The following is a 20,469-nucleotide window of genomic DNA, read 5'->3' as shown; positions in this document are numbered from 1 at the left end:
TATTTATTTGTTACATATTTATTGCAAAACATTTTAACTTGAATAGCCATGGGGGAGTATCGTGAGCCGAGTACTACAGAAATATTATCAGAGCAGTGCAATACAACACGTTCTTGAACCGATGACAACTTTGTTTAGCATTCTCCTAAAGATGTACTAAACATAATGTAGGGTCATTTTAAGGACCTGCTTAAGGGTAATTAGAAGTCACTCACATAAACCACGAGTGATTTACACTGACTGTTTTCCTGAGTGATCAGCTCAAACCTGTAATGAAATATCCAAGTGGCTTAGTCTTATAATTGCGCTGGTGATCCTTTACATTGTGTGCAGTATTCCAACCATGACATGCAAAATCTAATTAGTTTTAATCACTCTTTGTTTCACACTTTCAAATTTTATCATAATAGCACCATCTAGTGAAATGTTGCAGATGTTTACATACTGGATAATGGACTTCACAGAATGTCAAAAGAAAAGCCATAGATAAGGCTGATATCATAAACTCAATCGTAAGTCGTTGTCGATGATTTAAAGGGGCTATCCCACCATAACAGAATAGCTGAAGGGCGGTACTTGGCAGGCTCATAGAAAATGAATAGAGTGGCAGCACGCATGCGTGACCGCCGCTCCATTCAAACAGACGACTCGGGTTTCCCATTCTCCTAAGCGTTGGGGGACCCAGCAGTCAGACCTCCAGTGATCAAACGCTTCTCATCTATCCTGTAGATAGGTGATAAGTTGTTATGGTGGGATAACCCCTTTAAGAGCTCCAATGCTTCTGTTGCTTTAATGAATATCAGTCCCCTACATATACTATATGGCCAAAAGTATGTGGACTCCTGAACATCACACCTATAATATGACGTTGTTGGACATCCCATTTAAAAATCATGGGTGTTAGTAGGAATTTCAGCCCCTTTTGCAGCTATAAAAGCCTCAACTCTTTTGGGAAGGCTATCCCCAAGATTTTGGAGTTGTCTTGAAGAACTTGTGCTCATTCAGCCAAAAGAGCATTTTGTGGGGTCAGGCACTGATGTTAAGGAAGAAGGTCTGGCTTCCAATCGGCATTAAAATTCATCCCAAATGTGTTGGATGGGGTTGAGGTCAGGGTTCCATGTAGCGACTTGAGTTCCTCCACGCCAAACTCCTCACCCCATGTCTTTACGGATCTCGCTATGTGCACAGGGGCAGAGTCATGCTGGAGCAGGAAAGGGCCGAACTCCAAACTGTTACGGCCAAGTTGAAAGCTACAATTGTGTAAAATGTCTTTGTGTGCTGTAGCATTAACATTACCCTTCACTGGAAATAAGGGGCCAAACCCTGAAACAGCCAAGATCATGATCCCCGCTTCACCAAATGTTACAGTAGGCACTATGCATTTTGGCAGGTAGCATTCTCCTCGTATCTGCCAAACCCAGATTCCTCCACCAGACTGTCAGATAGTGAGCCGTGATTCATCACTCCAGGGGACACACTGCTCCAGAGTCCAGTGGCGGTATTCTTCACGCCTCAAATGAAAGGAGATGGGGTACAAAATTGCCTTCTTAAAACCAAAGATTATTGCATGGCATTGATTCCTCACAAATTCTAAAATACTAAGTTAAGATTCCAGGTCAATCCATTTTACTTTGGTAAACAACTATGTATCCAGAAAGGCGGATGTATAGCACAGACATAGGCAAAAATTCTGCAGCCATTTATTCTAGCTAGCATACCGATGTTTCAGGTCTGCCGGTAAAAGATCTTGGTTGGCCACCATGAATTGCTGCCATTACAATGCTCATAGGTAGGTCTCCTAAGTGTTTCAGATCCAATTGGACAATCCTAGATTTTCACTCTTATTTGCTGTATCTCAAAGAGTCCTAACAACTGAGAAGGGGCTCCAAATGCTTTTGTATAGTAACACTAGTAATGTCTTTTAGACACTGGTGCAACTACAGTGAAGGAGAATTAGTCAGTACAGGTATGAGGAGGAAGGAAGTGATGGCGGCTCTGAGATTGAGGAACTGTGTTTAGGGATTGTAGGCACTATCAGGGCACTGGATGCACTATTTATCTGGGCAAAGTATGCACTATTTATCTGGGCCCTTCACAATATACCACTGTCTAGGCACTATATGGGTGCAGTATTACTCTTTATGGCCACTATTTGGTTGTCTGTAGAATCAATATGGTATTCTGTGGTATGGCATGACACTCTTTGGGCACTGCTTGGAACTATGTGGGGATATTATGACACATTGTGGGTAGTGTTTGGCTTTTTGTTGGCACCGTATGTCATCCTTTGTACAAAGTATGGCACTGTGGGCATTGAAGTATGGACTATGTATGTGGAAAATGAACCGCAATAACTATCTTTTTTTATATTGTTTGTCAAAGTATCACAGCAGTTCTGGCATCCTATTCCTGAACTCATGTTGAATAGTGGACTATAGACATCGGCAATGGTGCGGAGTGAGAAATCGGTAACTAAGCAGTGCTGCTGTATTATTTGTACTGCCAACTTTAACTACAGTCGAGGGATACCTGCTGTAATATCTATTAAAATGCCTCATTTTTGCTTCAATAGGGTAGAGTTATTAATACTGACTAAAATAAACACAGACTTAACCTAGAAGAAAAAGGCAGAAAATGCTCCAAATTTATCACGATGTGTGTTAAATTTGGCACATCTAGATAGATAGTTTGGAAACTTTTCTACAACTTGTGCCACTTCTTGGTTGGCTTACTTAAAAACATTAATAATAAATTTGGCGCATTTAGGACTCCGCTTAGCCATGCCCCTTTTCTAGACACTTAAGAAAAGTGTCCAGTAAGCACAGAGACGTAACTTGAAGCTCTTCGGCCCCAATACAAAATCTATAACAGGGCCCCCACCAACAATATTTAATTTATAATACAGGTGACTGCTTGTGCGGCTGAGGGTCTTTTGGGCCCCCTCTGGCTTAAAGACTTTTGTTACAACTGCTACCTTTATTGCCCCTATATCTCTGCCCCGGAGTAAGCTGCAAAATTGTCTAAAACGCGTAACAAATCTTTGTTTTTTGGTGTAATGTGTGTCAAGATTCTGGCGCATTTGCCATATTAATTCTACCCTAATGTGTGTATTAATTTCTCCTGAAGAGTTCTCTAACAGTGTATTAGGCTGTAACTGATTATTTTTTTTACATTTTTTTTAACTTTATATCCACTTCCTTATGAGAAAGGTCAGTGCCTCCATTATAGACAAACAATATGACGTCCAATTACTAGTTGAATGGGAAAGCAGTTGCTCAAGGATTTATCAGGAGCCATTAAATGACTTGGTCTACTGGCTGATAACATGAGAGTAGCTATAAGTTTCATCACAATCATAAACCAACTGGGTAGTATTTTCCGCCCTAGGGTGATGGAAATACATGTGGCGTAAGAGATAGAAATCTGATCATTTATGGGGCAGCAGGAATGGCCGTATTCTTCATATCTGTCCTCGGGTAAATGGTTATTGTTTTATTCTTGGATCATTTTATTACACTGTATCTCTGTTTTGTACTTGCAGTTTGTCAGCACAGGGGGTGATCTACAGCTTTGCCGGGTGATTGTGATCCGTACATCGTGTTAAGCTTCTGGCTTTACCAAGAGAAACTTAATTACTTGATTTCACCACATAAAAGTTAATTAGAGGGATGGTTTGGAATTTCCCCCATTATTATACAGAGTCAGAGAAGTTTATCACCTTATTGCTCTTGAAAATCATGAACTGTTGGAATTACTATAAGGTTTTTATTTTATTTTGGGTTTAATTGCTCCTAATTAAGTACATGTGTTTAATTTGGAAATATCTTAGTGCATTTTCTGCTCATCGTTTCTAAAATTTCTGCTAGATTTTTATTTCTGGGATTGGATTAACATTTATTAATTTATTAATAAAACATATTTGTTTAAAGGGTTTGTCCAGATTGGGCAACCTGGATCTTATTGCAGACCGAAAGGGACAAGATGATTCCGGGAGTTGTTGGGGGCTCATTGGGCACCTTTGGTCCTCCAGGGTTGAACATATCTCCCAGCTTAAGTTATTAGAGGATGGTCCCAGTTGGGAGACTACTTATCTTCCTACAGCTTAAAAGGGTTGCATCATCAAAAGACTACACCTTCCATATGGAGGGTGGTGCGGATTTTGCCAGGGGAAGCGGCCACTGCATGGAAAATGTAGTATTACATGGCAGCTATTCAAATAGCTCTCTGTTCTGTGTCAAAGAGGTGGGTCTCAAATGGGAGACCCCCTCTATGAAGTTTATATGCACTAATAGGTCATTTAACATTAACAACCGTTTATTTCAAGCAGACAACCCTAATATGGATACTGCAGGGGTTTAGGTAGAAAAAAAGTTAGAAAAATACTATTAGAGTATACTATTATCAGTATATATACGTGTTTATTTTTTATATATATATATATATATATATATATATATATATATATATATATATATATATACAGTATAACCAATATAATGCATATACTGTATATACAAATAAAATATATCTAACACCCAATATAAAACTGAAGAACCATCCATCTTTCTGCTAGGCTTTCAAGATTTATTTTTTTCAAGATACATTAAGGGGTAGGTCACCAGATATAATAGATAGATCATGGTAATTATGAGATTGAGCATTTGCCCAAAAAGTGAAGGATCTCCTTAAAGGGTTATTCCCGATGTAGAAATTGATTGAATATCCACAGAATAAATGTCTGTCCGATGCGGGTCCCAGCTCTGTCACCCGAAGCTATATAAAGAAAAAGGGGCATCCGACTCTAGTGGAGAGGGGGCTGCTCTCTCCATTCTGTTCTATGGAAGTTACAGAGCAGCCGAACAGCGCTTTCTCGGCTATTTACGTAACTTCCATAGAATAGAATGGAGAAAGCGGCCCTCTATCCAGTATCTCTTCCCTGGAATCTGCGCACTGCACCCTCTAGACTAATCTCTGTCGGAAATCTGCGACCAGCGGCTGCCTCACCAGGCAAAACGGTGGCCGGGGATCTCATTTTTGATATAGGTGCTGGGACCTGCATCTATCAGACATTTATGGCATATCCTGTAGATACGCCATAGATGATTAAGTTGGGAATACCTCTTTAAGCAGGGATAATATTAGGAGATTATCAAACCTCCCATACATTTCCTAAGAATTTTCAAACATTTCGTCATTTACATTCTTGTCTTCTAGGTTACCTTAATAACACGTTGTTCCTTTTCTAGAATTTAATTTTAAAAAATAAAGCTGACCTGACCCCAGAGTCTTTACCAGAAGAAGAGGATTATGATCATTTCAACAGAGCATAACCATTTCAAGAGGTAGAGAAATTAACAGCACATTAACTATTTAGAAAAAGAAGGTGACGTTACACTACATTTGTCAGCCATTTCACGTGTGGAAATTTATGATTTCAATCTTTTATTGGAAATTAAATAAAAACTAGAAATTCCAATCTGTGTAAAAAGGGTTAGTTAAGATGTCTTGGGTCCTTTCTGTAATAATAGAGGACATAGGACTTAATTTCAGCTAAATTCTAGCAGAATCATAAAGAAATCTATCTAGTGGCTTAAAATTTAAAAAAAAATTCTGCTCCATTGGAATCATTGGTGAAATAAGCCCTATAGACATAATAAGCCCTGTAATACATAAGGGGCCCCTCTCCTCCTGCATTAAACCCTATGTACACAGTAATATGTAAGGGGCCCCTCTCCTTCTGAGTTAAACCCTATGTACACAGTAATATGTAAGGGCTCTTCCATATTTGAGCATTTGGCCCTCTGGATAAGGCAGCATTTGCCCAGAATAGACTATACTAACAATTAAAGCTTGGATTCCTTCCCTTCTATGGTTAAGCTACTTAGCCTGTACTTGCTACCTGAAGGAGTTCTGCGCTTTCAAGAAGGGTCGCTTCACAATAAACTGATCACAAAGTGTCCTTCTACTGGGGCTCACAGCGATCAGCTGTAATCTGTGCAGAAACTTGAAAGTAAGTGCTACAATTATCTGCAGCGCCACCGCAGGGGAAATTAAGCATTACACAGTGACTATTAATATAGATTGGTTGATAACAGAGGATTGGTTGGAACAGAGGACTCCCCTCTAATAAATCAGAATTCATTAATAGGGTGTATGAAAATATTTTTTTTTTAAACTGAACAATTCCTTTAAGTCAACAATGGAAATTTCCTCTTGCTCTAGAATCCAATTTTTTTTAGGAAAATGTTTACCACAGAGCTGTCATAACCACATCCCCACACAAAGAAGGGCACGGAGATTGTAATGAAATGGCTTATTTGTTCGGCAGAGTAGTTCTATGGTAATGTAATTGAGGTGGAAGGCCCTGACAAGGCATTACCTAGATACAGGGAAACCCACCTCCAAAAAAAACACTTTTCTGAAAAGACCCCCCCTCATCTAGACCAGATATTTCTGTGCTGTTTTTTCAATTTCTTTAAATCCTTTGCATATTGGCCTTTTTGCTGAAAAAACAAACTCTCTAAAGGGCCATTTTTTACTACAGTTTTGGGTCAATTTCTCAAAAAGGTTACACTGTTTTTCCTATTACAATGAATGCAAAAATCAGTGGCTGGAAGAAAAGGCCTTAGGGGAAGTGTCCCAAAAAAACACATTCATCACTGATCCCACCACTGGGACAACCCCCGATCAGGAGAACAATACTCCGTGTCCCCTGAATGAATGCAGCGGCGGTTTCTTATGTGCCTTACTGCCCTATTCCACGTCTATAAGACTGATGGAGATATCCAAGTACAGAACTTGTATTAATTGCCCTGTGCCACACACTCTTTGCTTTTCTTTAAATTTTATTTAAGGAAGAAGGATGAAAAAATATTATATGTGGCCTATGTTTTGTAGGGAAATACTGTAGACTTCACAAGTTGTCATTGCATGTAAGAATATTTAATAAAACAAAATTCTGTGAATGTTCCTATAGCGAGTATCTGATCTATTCTGAGAGGAACCCAATATCACAATGGGCTGGCACATAAGAATCAGGCCCCGGTACAATAAGGGAATGCAATGATTAAACTACCCCTGTAACATAGCATTAATACCAGCCATACATGTAAAGACGTCTCGTTGACACCAGGTGGTGAGACGCCGAGGCAGCACTAGCATTTTAAGGCTCTAAGCAGGGGCGTAGCAAAAGGCTCATGGGCCCTGGTGCAAGAATTCAGCTTGGGCTCCCCTACCCCTCCCTAACACCACCAGACCCCTGCGCATGCCTATGCCCAGCAGCCTTGCCCAACAGCCCCCATGGATGCCCCCACAGTATAATGCCCCCCATACAATAAAATTCTCACCATAGCTGCCCCCACACAGTATAATGCCCCCCCATAGCTGCCCCCCATAGCTTCCCCCACAGTATAATGCCCCCCATAGCTGCCTCCACAGTATAATTCCCCCCCATAGCTGCCCCCACAGTATAACGTTCCCCATAGTTTCCCCCACACAGCATAATGCTCCCCCATAGCTGCCCCCACACAGCATAATGCTCCCCCATAGCTGCCCCCACACAGTATAATGCCCCCCATAGCTGCCCCCACACAGTATAATGCCCCCCCATAGCTGCCCCCCATAGCTTCCCCCACAGTATAATGCCCCCCATAGCTGCCTCCACAGTATAATTCCCCCCATAGCTGCCCCCACAGTATAACGTTCCCCATAGTTTCCCCCACACAGCATAATGCTCCCCCATAGCTGCCCTCACACAGCATAATGCTCCCCCATAGCTGCCCCCACACAGTATAATGCCCCCCATAGCTGCCCCCACAGTATATGCCACCCATAACTGCCCCATACAATATAATGCCCGCCATACAGTATAATGCTCCTATAGATGCCACCATATCAGCCCCCCATAGCCAGTATAATGCCCCCATATGTGCCTAACAGAAAAACAATAAAATAATTACTTACCTATCCCCGGTCCCAAGATGAGTGGAGGTGATCCTTCTCCTCCTTTGGCCTGTGCTATAAGTGACTCGACGCATATAGGCGCGATTAAGTGACTACATCATGCCTGTCTGCGTCGAGCCGCTCATGGCACACGGCACAGTGAATGCTGGAGCAAGGAGCCGTCCGCTCCTTGCTCCAGCATTGAATTCCACTGTATCTGCAGATGCAGATACAGTTGGAACCAGGAGCAACGCGGTCAACGCTGTGTCGCAACGGGAGGCCCTGTGGGCCCCCCATGCTTAGGGGGCCGGTCGCAACTGCGACCGTTGCGACTCCTATAGCTGCGCCACTGGCTCTAAGGAATAACAAGGACTAGTTAATCACATATAAAGCATTTCCGGCTATCAGAAATTGTTAGTAAATCCCCAGAAATTGACTTATTTTCTACCACGTGATAATAGTTGACTTGCTAATCGGCATTATATCAGCCTCCGTGAATAGAATAGAGGTGGCCATGAAGAGGGCTTGTGTTTTTCTGATGTAGTCATGAGATCAGTGGCAGCGTACTTGAATAACCTGCAGCCCCCCCCCCCCCCACCAGCTCATTACACACATAAAACTATCTGTGCTTTGCCTTCTCATTGGCGGTTTCATCAGGATTTCCGTAGTTTTTTACTGCAAAAACAGTACGTCGCGCATCGCTATTCTTGCTGTCAAAATGAAGAAAACTTTGACTGAATCAGATGAACTGCATTATGGAATGGAAGTCGTAGCACAGATGTGAACAGCGTCTTACTCCGACGTGTACCGAGAGCAATAGCGATAACATTATATTAGGACATTGTTCAAAATGAAAACCCAAAGAGGGACTCTGCTTTGTTGGATATTAACAAAATTCTGATAATATCCGTCCTGATATGGTGTCTCCTCTCCTCATTTTCTTTATATTACAGCTACTGGGACAAGTGGACCCAGGAGAATGAGAAGCTCGGCACTTGTACCTGAAGTGGTACTTCAGGGATGATAAGCTGCTGTCGGTCTGACATATTATAAAGTTATTTGCTAGTGTTGCTATGTTACTGAACAGGTCTCATGTGATTTATTACAAATAATTTGAGATAGATGTTTTATATATGACTGTCACTATACCTGGATTACTCACACCATAAATGTACAATTCTGAATAATAATTATTATCAAATCTAATTTATTAGTGTGAGATCCATGGGACATTATTATTTCAGGATTGGGGCCACTTGTGACAGACAATATAGGGCACCAACACTCCCGCAGTATAGTCCCTAAAAAAATTAGCTAAAAAAACAACAACAAATAAATGTACCACCATATAATACCATAACGATGCCATAGAGTGCTCAATTAATATATAAAGCAGTGTTCAATTAATAATTGTGTGGTGTTTCTGTTGCACTCTACTAAAACAAACAAAAAACCAGAGCAGCTATAAAAAAAAAGAATTCAATCCACAACACTCAAAAGTAAGTACAAAATAAAAGTATTATACCGCTCTAACAGTTTAAGGACTCTCAACCTAGAAGAAAAGTCCTCAGTGAATGTCCTTTTCCCAGCACGTAGGAAATTGATAAAGTACCAAAAAGCTTTCACTATTCTTCCTGAGACCTGTAGTTCTACGAGAGCTGCTTCAGATCTTCCAGGCTTTTGCCACTGCACACAGTTACAACAGGTAATGGATTTTAATGTTTCTAAGATTGAGAAAAGAAACACAGTGCAACACCGTTTGGATAATTCATCACAACGTAAATTTTATTTCAATACTCACAAGGATAAAAAGTTTTAAACATGTAGTAAAATGTATAAAAGCCGCATGCCAAACACATCCAGCCCAACCCTGGGTTTCACCCTTCCGGCTTCTCTTAGGGCTTGTGTACAATTAATACTCACATTCAGCTTTCAATAAATAACCTCAGGCTCAGATAAAACCATCATACAATGCTCGATAAGTACTTCCATATGATACTCAATATCATTATAAAGTGTTAAAATAGTACCACTTTACAGCCCTGAAAACCATCACTTGGTCACTAACTTTTCAGCAAATTATACATAAATCATTAGTATAAGCGAATAGAAGAAACCTTGTAATATATATTATAAGAGAAGAATGTCCTTCTCCGCTTACGCTTATCAGGCTTCCCCCCCCCCCCTCTGACTATTTATTCACTCTGAATTTACTGCTAAATCTGTCTCCTCAAGACAAGACAGATTATCAGCTCACTGAGGAATCATGTTACAGCTGTCCATAGAAGTCTACGGAGAGGGGAGGGGAGGAGCAAAGTATGCGAGAGAGAGAGAGAGGCAGAGGGACACAGAGAAATGCTGCTGCAGCTTCCTATAATTGTTCTATCTCACCCCAGTGCTGGGTTCACAGCTATGCTGCTCATTGTTGCTGTATGATGTTCTCTATGTTGCTGCTTCTATATATATATGTGATAGAGATAGGAGAGCAGAGTGTTCGCTTCCGTATGCGTGCTGTGCATGGGAAACATGATAGCGGTTAGGCCATACCACTAGTTCAGAGAATACTGAGAATTAGAGAGAGCCTGCAGACTGCTAAAAAAAATAATACAGAATATAAGTCATATAATGGGCAGAAATAGTTACTCCTCATGTACACCCATATGACCGATTATTCTGAAAGGTGAGGTACGCTTTAATGCTCAATTAATACTGCCATAAAGTGCTAAAAGAATTCTGCCATAAACTTCTCAAATAATACTGTCATGCACTGCGTTATTAATAAAGAAAAAGTGCTCGGTTAGTACCACCATGCGGTGCACAATAATTCCATCACAGTGCTGAGTTAAAACTGCCACACAATGCTGAATACCACCATACAATGCTCAACCTCCGCTTCATTAAGTCCTGAATTAACAGCTCAATGCAATGAAAGTAGACTGAATTCCTGCGTTTTTCAGAGGAGATGTCACCATTTCACAGACTTAAAAAGAACGCCGCAAAATCCGCACTATTTTCTGCAGTAAAAAATGCATGAAATGGTGCGGTTTTTCAACAGTGGAATTTTTTCTAGCTTTAGCAGAAATGCAAACATTTTCTGCAGAAATTCTGTTACGTGTGGACAAGCCCAAAGCTATGTTCATACGCTTAACGAAAAACAGCTGTAAATACGGAGCTGTTTTCAAGTCAAAACATCCTCTGATTTGCAGCCGTTTTGTTAAGCTACTAGCATTTTTTGCTGCGTTTTTTACGGCCGTTTTTCTATAGTCAATGAAAAACGGCTCCAAAAACGACCCAAGAAGTGACATGCACTTCTTTTTACGAGGCTTTTATTTACGTGGCCGTTTTTAAAAACGGCTGCGTAAAAATGCCCTGTGGGAACGGAACTTCGTTTTTCCCATTGAAATTAATGGGCAGATGTTTGCAGGCGTTCAGCCGACGCGTTTTTAGCCATTTTTCGGGGCGTTTATGGCCTGAAAAACAGCTGAAAAAAGGTTGTGTGGACATACCCTAAGGGTATCTTCACACAGTTAACAAAATACGACTGAAAATATGGAGCAGAGTTCAAAGGAAAACAGCTCCTAATTTTCAGCCATTTTTTTAATCAAAATAGTGTTTTTCACGGCGTTCTTTACGGCCGTTTTAGGAGCTGTTTTTCTATTGAGACAATGAAAAACGGCTCCAGAAACAGCTCAAAAAGTGACACTTCTTTTTACGGGGCGTTTTTTTGAAAATGAGGCATAAAAAAAAACCCCCGTCGGAACAGAACGCCGTATTTCTCATTGAAACCAATGGGCAGATGTTTGTATGCGTTCTGCTTCCGATTTTTCAGCCATTTTTCGGGACGTTTACGTGAACATACGGTAATAATTACAATATTGTAATCAACGTCTTGCAGTCCTTTCAGTCTGTACCGCTTGGCATAAACACCTACAATTATCCACAAGACTGTTTTCTAAATGTTGATTTGTCGTTGCTTTGTTTGTGTTAATTATAATATATGTGCAGGTGTGTCCGCCAACACCGTCATTTTCAGGAGATAAATCTGAGCATTTCCAATCTGATAATCATCCTGTGAAATCATTTTTATGGTTTATTATCTCTTAAAACACAACATAAATTAATATGTGCACTACAAAACTCAAAATTGCACCTTCCAAGACCTCACCGGGTCTGAGCACTCCCAATGGGCTAACACTTCCTGTCACTCTTCAGCTTGTGCTGTGTGCACTGAGGACAGGATTATCTACATTGAGGGGTAACACCGACTGTATTATAAAGGAGGCAGAAAACGCAGACTCACACCATTGACAACACCTCCACCTCCCTCCTCATGCCCAGTGACCTCTGCCCATGTCAGAGAGCATGCCCACAACACTCTGCCATAGAAGTTTTTCCAGAAGCTACATTTTGATAGCATTAGATAAGAAAACTGCTATTTTATTCAACTAGATAATATATTCTCTAAAGGGGTTCTAAGATGGAGCTTCGCTATCCTGTTTGATGCCAGTGATCGTAGAGCTCAACTATTATACACAAATACCTTATATACTATTTTAGCTATGTCCCTTGATGCTTCATTTCCAACTTCTTTTTTGAAAAATCTTACCAATCCTGAGCAAAACTGAGGGTAAAGGAAAAAAATGGGGTGATGTATAAATCATATTTGCTAGCGTGGGAAAATAGGAGTCATTGAGAAAGCCGCCACTAGTTGCTACAATATAGAATAATGTAACAGTGGATAGAAAAGTGCAAGTTCTTTTTCAAAATGCAGGTGAGGAACACCATAAATGTTATGTGATGGCTGAATTCTCATTTTTACCTGGAGGTTTCCTCCTATCTGCCCGATATAAAGCAGAAATCCCGGCACAACTGATAATGGACGCTATGAAAGTTTTAATTAGTTGGTCTCTTAAAGTGCCCCTATGCCATGTACATACAGGTTTAGCATGTATATTGTGCTTAGATCTGAGAATTCCAATACCGGGGTCAAGACACCAAATGAAAATGTCAGTATGGCTGATTACAATTTATGGATATTGATAGCTTCATAAATGTGTTCTCCACACTCAACTTTTTAAACGTTCATTACCAAATTGATATTATTTACCGTTATATGAATATGATACTTACAGTAAAGTCTAAAGCAATATACATGTTACACATCATAGATTAAAGTAATTAATTACATGAATTTTGGCCATTTAAAGGGCTTGTCTATATACAAACATTGACAACATATCACTAGGCTATGCCATTAGTGTCCGTTCGGTGGGGCCTAAAGGCTCTGCCCCCTGCTGATCACTAAAAGCAAGAACATAGCTGTTGGGGGTGCAGAGGTAGTAGTGGCACCCGGTTCCTTTTGCTTTAAGAGGTCCAAAGGACTTTCTGCCCCATAATCAGTATTATAAGTGGCATATGGTACGTGGGGGACCCTGTTACAGATTTTACATTGGCCTCAGGATAAGTGAATGACATAAGCATACTAGTAAGCTTTCCTTACTCACCGCAAATGTTTAGTTCTATACCCTACCCCGTCATCTAAATACCTTGGCCGCAGCAGAGAAATTTGTGGGCACATGAGAAATTTGTGCCCAATCAGCCCCCATCTAGTTTTGTACTGTGCCTCTCATCTCCTTTTTTAGCGGCCACATGGTCGACCACTGCCACTTCATTCTAGCGATCGGCAGGGGTCAAAGCAGGCACCCCTCCAATCAAATACTGATGGCATATCCTAGTTATACGAATCAATGTCTGAACGGAGGCAAAAAAAAAAAATGACCATGTAAGACACTATTAGAAGCAGCGCAATACATTGCTCATTCAACAATTTGTAACTTAAACTTCTTGAGCCTCAATGCCAAAGATACTGAAAGACTTGGTTTACCACCCAAGAAAACATTGATGTCACATTGCATTAGACCTACAGTAAGTGATAAAATGAAACCAGAATCTATACACGCTGTAAGAAAATGAAAGGGTAACTAAACGTTCAACAAACTTCTGACATGTCAGAAGTTTTGATTGTTGGGGGTCCAAGCACTGAGACCCCCACCAAATCGCTAAAACTAGACGGCAGAAGTGCTCGTGTGAGCGCTGAGCCGCTTCATTTCTGTTCGGCTTTTTCCAGAAATCGATGTAGCGGTATATGGACTCAATAGAAAGTCTATGAGCCCGTACTCCGATACATCGGCTTTTCGGAAAAAGCCGAACAGAAACGAAGCGGCTCAGCGGTTACATGAGCACTGCTGCTGCCTAGTTTTAGCGATTACTAGGAGTCTTAGGCCCCATTCACACAAACGTGCTTTTGCGGCCGCAATTCCCCGGAAAATCCACCGGAGAATTGCGGCCCCATTCATTCCTATGGGGCCATGTACACGACCGTGGTTTCCACGGTCCGTGCATGACCCAGGAACCCAGACCGCAGAAAGAACGGGCATGTCTTATTATGGCCGTGTTCTGCGATCCAAGCTCATAGCAAATAATGGTCGCGGCCATGTGCACGGCCTGCGATTTGCGGGTGGCTTGTGGGTGACACTCCGCCCCCGGCCGACCCGAAAATCACAGCCGTGCACATGGCTACGGTCATGTGCATGAGGTCTCATGCACACGACCATAGTGTTTTTCTGGTCCGCAAATTCCAGGACCATGGTCCGTATTTTGCGGTTGAAATGTCATCTGTAGCGCATCCGTGTGTCATCCGCAAAATGCGGATCATATAAAAAAGTGCCAGAAAAACAATGATGATGACTTTCTGTCGTCACTTAGCAATACTTCCGCAAATTACGGATGTCACACGGAGGTGTATCCACAGTTTCCACTGGCCCATTGAGTTCGTAGTGAATTTGCGGGCTGTAATATCACATGTCCTGAAATTCTGCGGCTCATATTTGCCGTCCTGAAAAGGACTGTGAAAACCGTGGTCGTGTGCATGGTACGATAGCAATGTTGTAAAGGAAGAACCTCCAATTTTATTTCTTTATTTTAAGTTTAAAATTATAATGACCCTTCCTGCTCTGGTGTGCACCACCTATTGAATCATAGAAATTGTGGGTATGGGGAGGGAGGAAAATAGAGCAAGATTGGTCAATGTCGCCTTCAATTCTTTTAATTGATACCGACTGGTATAGGTAAAGGAATTTATTGTGCAATGTCCCCTTTTCCTTTTATTGCGCAACAGTATTTTAATTGTGTTTATTTTTTTATTTTTTTTATAATTTTGGTATTTTTATTACTTCATTTGTTATAAATGTTTTTATTTTTATTTCAAATCCCATTGATTAAGAGGCCATTGTATGGCTATTCCTCATCAATGGGAAAAAGGAGGGAGTACTCCAAAAGCTTGTGTTGTGATTATGACTTAGTCCATAAATTCACACAACATAAGCTGCAGCCTGTGTCAGATGAGCAGCTGGTTTGGTTACACCAGGAGAAGGTAAGTTTCCTAGTTCCTATAGTTCGTAGTTGCGTGTATTAGGACTTATGCAACACATTGACTGCACTGGGAGAAATTAAATCTCCCAGTCCGTCGTTGTGTGCGTCCGGACTTTATGTATTGTCCCGAGTATCGCTGCTCCAAGACCTGCCAGTTGAGCAGCAATACCGGGATCGCAGCTTTCAATGCACTAGGGTAGACACGCTCCCCGTTCGCAGCCACACACTTCTAACCAGGAAGATTGAGATTACAGGCTGTATCGCGCCTGCATCGTTCAGAGTGTCAGCCGTGGGTGCAGTGACGCCATCAGCACTCGACGGCTAGGCGGCATGAACGATTGATGTCGCCACTACACTCACTCAATCCCGCTGTATTAAGAGCCTATCTTTGGATATGGTAGGATTAGTTTTATTTTATTATTCTAATCTCTCCCTCAATATTCCTTTCCCTATTATCTGGTCGGTATTGTCCCGAGGTACGTTTCGCTGATCAGAGTCCGCTTCTTCCGGGGGCGGGAACATTTTGTTTCTGGTGCTTTTTATAGGTCAGAAGTTGACTGGCATTTAGTTTTGCCAAACACATTTAAAGGTAACTTGTTATAATGTATCTCTTGTTGAGGATACAGTAGTGTGAGTATTTATTACATTTGTAACAGGACATTTCCACCAGGTTATATCCCGTACTTGATTGTGTTTAGCAAAAACAACAATTAGTAATTAATTAGTTAAGTCTTGTCATCACATATATTATTTTCAGTTTTGCACATATATAATTTGCTTGTTAAATAAGCAAAAGGATATTTTATTAATGTAACATGTATTTTTGACTCTCTTTTTTAATGACTTTCTCAAGTAGTCAATCGTTATTAATATTTTTATTCTTTCGTTTTTTAAGATATTTATTGTTTTTTATTTGTTTTTTGTTTATTTTTATTTTTATTTATTTTAATTTAGTTCATCTTTATAGAAGTTCTTTTAACAATTTTTTGCATAATTTTTCAAGAGAAAGTCATATATATGTGATGTAGTAGGAAAGGTCACCATTATGGACATTGATATGAGGGATCTTTCTTTTAATGACCCACACTTTCTATCCCATTTAGTACGAGATGTTTTGAGAGTATAAATGACACTGTTGGTTGTATGTTGACAAAGTGGTTGTCATTCTTTAGCTAGTTCTTAGAATTTCCATTTTTCTAGGGTGTTTTTATTTCATTAAATATTTCACCCTCTATAAAAAATTATTAGATAGAATTTATATCAAATGGCATAGATGGCATAGTCTATTCTGTAAAGGCAGAATCATTCTGTCTTTTGTGGGGTGACCACTGGAATTCCTCATTATAGCAAGGAATATATCTATTGAGTATTCCATCTATTTAAAGAAAACAACCAAAATTAAAGGACTCGTTGAGTCCACTAGGGCTCACCAAGTTCATTTTAAAAATCCACTTACTCTCCTCTTTTAATAGCAGGGAGTCTATATCACCACCTCTAATTCCTGTAGTAAGGTGGCATATGGCCCAACCTGATAATTCTTTTAGATTGAGATTATGGTAGTGTTTAAAATGTCTGCCAACTGGTGTTGGTTGGAATTGTTTGTTCTGTCTTTTAATCTCCACTTCCAGTTTGTCATAATTTTTAATGCTGCCAATGTGGTGTTCCCGTGGTAATGAACCTCACTGTATTCTCACTTTTCACTTTTTCCTTCACTACCAACAGTGTATCTCTATCCGCCCGAGGGGCAGCATTATATGCTTGTTTAATTTGATGCCCTGAGTAGTGTCTTTCTTTAAGTCAATTTTTAGATCTATAGCTCCTTTTTTGAAATTTTCAAAAGTGGAGCAGTTTCTCCTTAGTCTTAGGAATTCGGCTTTAGGGATTCCTCTGATGGTTCTATTTAGATGGGCACTATTTTCTGTACAGGTTTGTGACAATTTCATGATTCTGATCAATCCCAATTTTAACATCTAGGAACGTTACTTCTTGTTTGCTGTAATTTATTTTCAATTTTAAGTTCATTGATATTGAGTTTATCAATGAAAGTGTGTAATTCACTCTCGGAACCCTTCCAGATGAATATGATATCATCAATATATCTACGCCATATCGAGATTTTATCGACATGCATCTGGAAGGGCTCACCGAAAACAATTTCTTCCTCCCACCACCCAAGGAACAGGTTGGCAAAAGTTGGTGCACATGCCGTTCCCATTGCTGTTACTTGTTTTTGTAGGAAGAAGCGAGAATCAAATATGAAGTAATTCCTACTTAGAATAAACTTCAATTGTAATGGCAGGAAGGAGGTGAAGGGAAAGTGAGCCCTAATCTACCCACCGCCCTGTCCCTGCCTACTTGCAACGACCCGCCCTAGGCGACGGGGTAAAACTGGGCGGCGGTCCCTACGCTGTCTAAGTGCACGGGAGAACAAACAGGGAACACGCAAGGGAAGGGGCAGTAGCCCACGGAACGCCGCGAGGAAACGGAGCGGTGAATGAGTTGTCAGGACCAGGATGAAGTGGAGTATTCCCAAGTGAGCACGGAGGAGGAAGCAAGCCGGAGGCAAAGCAAAGCGGGTTAAGCAGAACAGCAGCAAGGCAGAAGCAGGCTGGAGCAAGCAGCAGTGAGGCCAGGAATCCAAAAGAATTACAAGCACTGAGGAGGAGAACACAGCAGGTAATAAAGGACAGGAGGCGGAGCTAACTCCGACTGACCAGGCCGCGATAGGCTCTCCCACTCCTGAGCCTGCCACCCTGGTTGGTGGGAGATGGTGTCAGTCGAACAGGTCTGGCCTCAGGTGTGGATTGATTAATCCCAGGAGTATACCTAGACGTAGTACCTGGCAGATCCCTAACATCAATACTTTGTTGGCGAAAATCCTCCTATTGGGATTGTAGTTGTATTCACGACCCAAAAAGAAATCCACAGCACTACACCCCAAATCATGTTTGATGTTGGTGTAGAGGCTCTCTACATCCATGGTTACTAAGATTTCTCCCTCTTCTAAATTAACATTATTAAGCTGTTGGAGTATCTGCATCGTATCCCTGGTGTAGGAAGGCAGTTTATATACAATAGCAATGAATGAATATACATAGCAATGAATAGGTTCGCAATTCACCTGCAGATTTGCGGATGAATTGCGGACGCAAAAACATGTTTGTGTGCATGAGGCCTTAGTACTCGAACCCCCACCAATCAAAACTTCTGACGTGTCACTATGACATGTCAGAAGTTCGAAAGTTTTTTTAGGTTTTTTTACCCTTTAAGGTAGATTTACTAAACAAAATATTCTAGAATTGTGTTACGAATTGCTGCATGGTATGTGCCAGAATTATGCTTTTTAGACATTTTTTTTTATGCCTACGTATGGCTAAGAGCAATTCTAAAAACACAAATTCACACTGAAAAGTTACATACAAGGATTAGATGCTCCATATTGCAGAGCCGTCTGAACTTTCTCCCCTAGAAGGAATACTACTGGGGCAAAATACCGTCATAATAATGGCATGCGATTAGGAGCATAGCTATAGGGGGTGCTGAGGTAGCCGTAGCACCAGGGCCCTGGTGCCTAAGGGGGTCCACATTCCCCTCTGCCATATAAGACACCAGTATTATAAATGGCACATGGTAGGTGGGGTCCGGAAGTTTCATATTAGGCCTCCGTACGTGATGGAGAATGTGTTATAAAATCGGAGCACAGGGAGTTACTGTGTGGACTCTTAGCAGTCCCATGTGCACGTGTCCTAAGCTGGACTATTTTTTAAACGTACTGTATGTAGTCATAGAATTATCACATTTTGAATCCCATTGTTCTTTAACTACAGCCACGCATAATAAAATTAATTAAAACATATTATATTCACAGGAGCAGAAAGCGAAAACCACTTGGTACATTATGAATAATGACAACAGATAGAGTTGTCAAGGAAAGGGTGCATGGGGAGTGCATGATTTATTTTGTAAATTTCAGATGCAAAATGTTTCATATTTTCTCTGCTTTATCCATGCAGACAGATAAAGATTTTTTTTTAAATAAAATAAGATGGTGTAAGATACAAATAAAATTGAGACTTTTGCCCCTGAAAAATTAGAGGAGTGGGATTCAATGCGAGAAACTGATTAAATTTGTAAAATTTATGTATTTTCTTTGAAAAAGGAAAAAGTCCAACCAAAAGGGAAATTACACCTTTTAACAAAATTTCACAGTTAAAGGGATTGTCCCTTAAAAAAACCAACATTTTTTTATACTCCCTGTTAGGCAATTCTGAGTTAATAGAGGGAGGGGTGGGGGGGGGGTCTTCTGTACTGGATCCTCAACTCTTGGCCAGCGTAGAGAGCGCTTACAAAGAACGTCTCTCGCTCTGGAGGATCTGTCCATTTCTTTCTGGGCACCACTTTATTGAGAGGATTAAAGGGTAACTAAACATTCAACAAACTTCTGACATGTCAGAAGTTTTGAGTGGTGGGGGTCCGAGAACTGAGACCCCCACCAATCACTAAAACAAAGCAGCAGAAGCACTCGTGTGTGCGCTGAGCCGCTTCACTTCTGTACGGCTTTTTCCGGGAATCGATGTAGCGGTGTATGGACTCAATAGAATGTCTTCGAGCCCGTACTTCGATACATCGGCATTCCGGAAGAAGTTGAACAGAAACAAAGTGACACAGCGCTTCTGCCGATTAGTTTTAGCGATTGGTGGGGGTCTCAGTGCTCGGACCCCCACCGATCAAAACTTCTGACATATTAGAAGTTTGTTGAACATTTAGTTACTCTATAAGCATTTAATAGGGCTCCGCCTAGTCATTTAGTTATACGCAAGTCAAGGTTTTAAACGCAGCAATACCGCAACTCAAGTGACACACGGGCAACTTGGGACGCTCACAAGAATTCCTACCTTTTCCAATCTATCCAACTATATAAATTATATATATATATATATATATATATATATATATATATATATATATATATATATATATTAGAAATAGTACATACATTGCTTAGATAATGCCACACAGTGCCAGGATGGTTTCATACAGTGTTCTGATAAATATTGTCATATAGTGGCAGAAGCATTACACACTGCCAAGATAAAT

Source organism: Rhinoderma darwinii, chromosome 10 (assembly GCF_050947455.1).
Source record: "Rhinoderma darwinii isolate aRhiDar2 chromosome 10, aRhiDar2.hap1, whole genome shotgun sequence".
Lineage (NCBI taxonomy): Eukaryota > Metazoa > Chordata > Amphibia > Anura > Rhinodermatidae > Rhinoderma > Rhinoderma darwinii.
Note: the sequence above shows the minus strand (reverse complement) of the source record.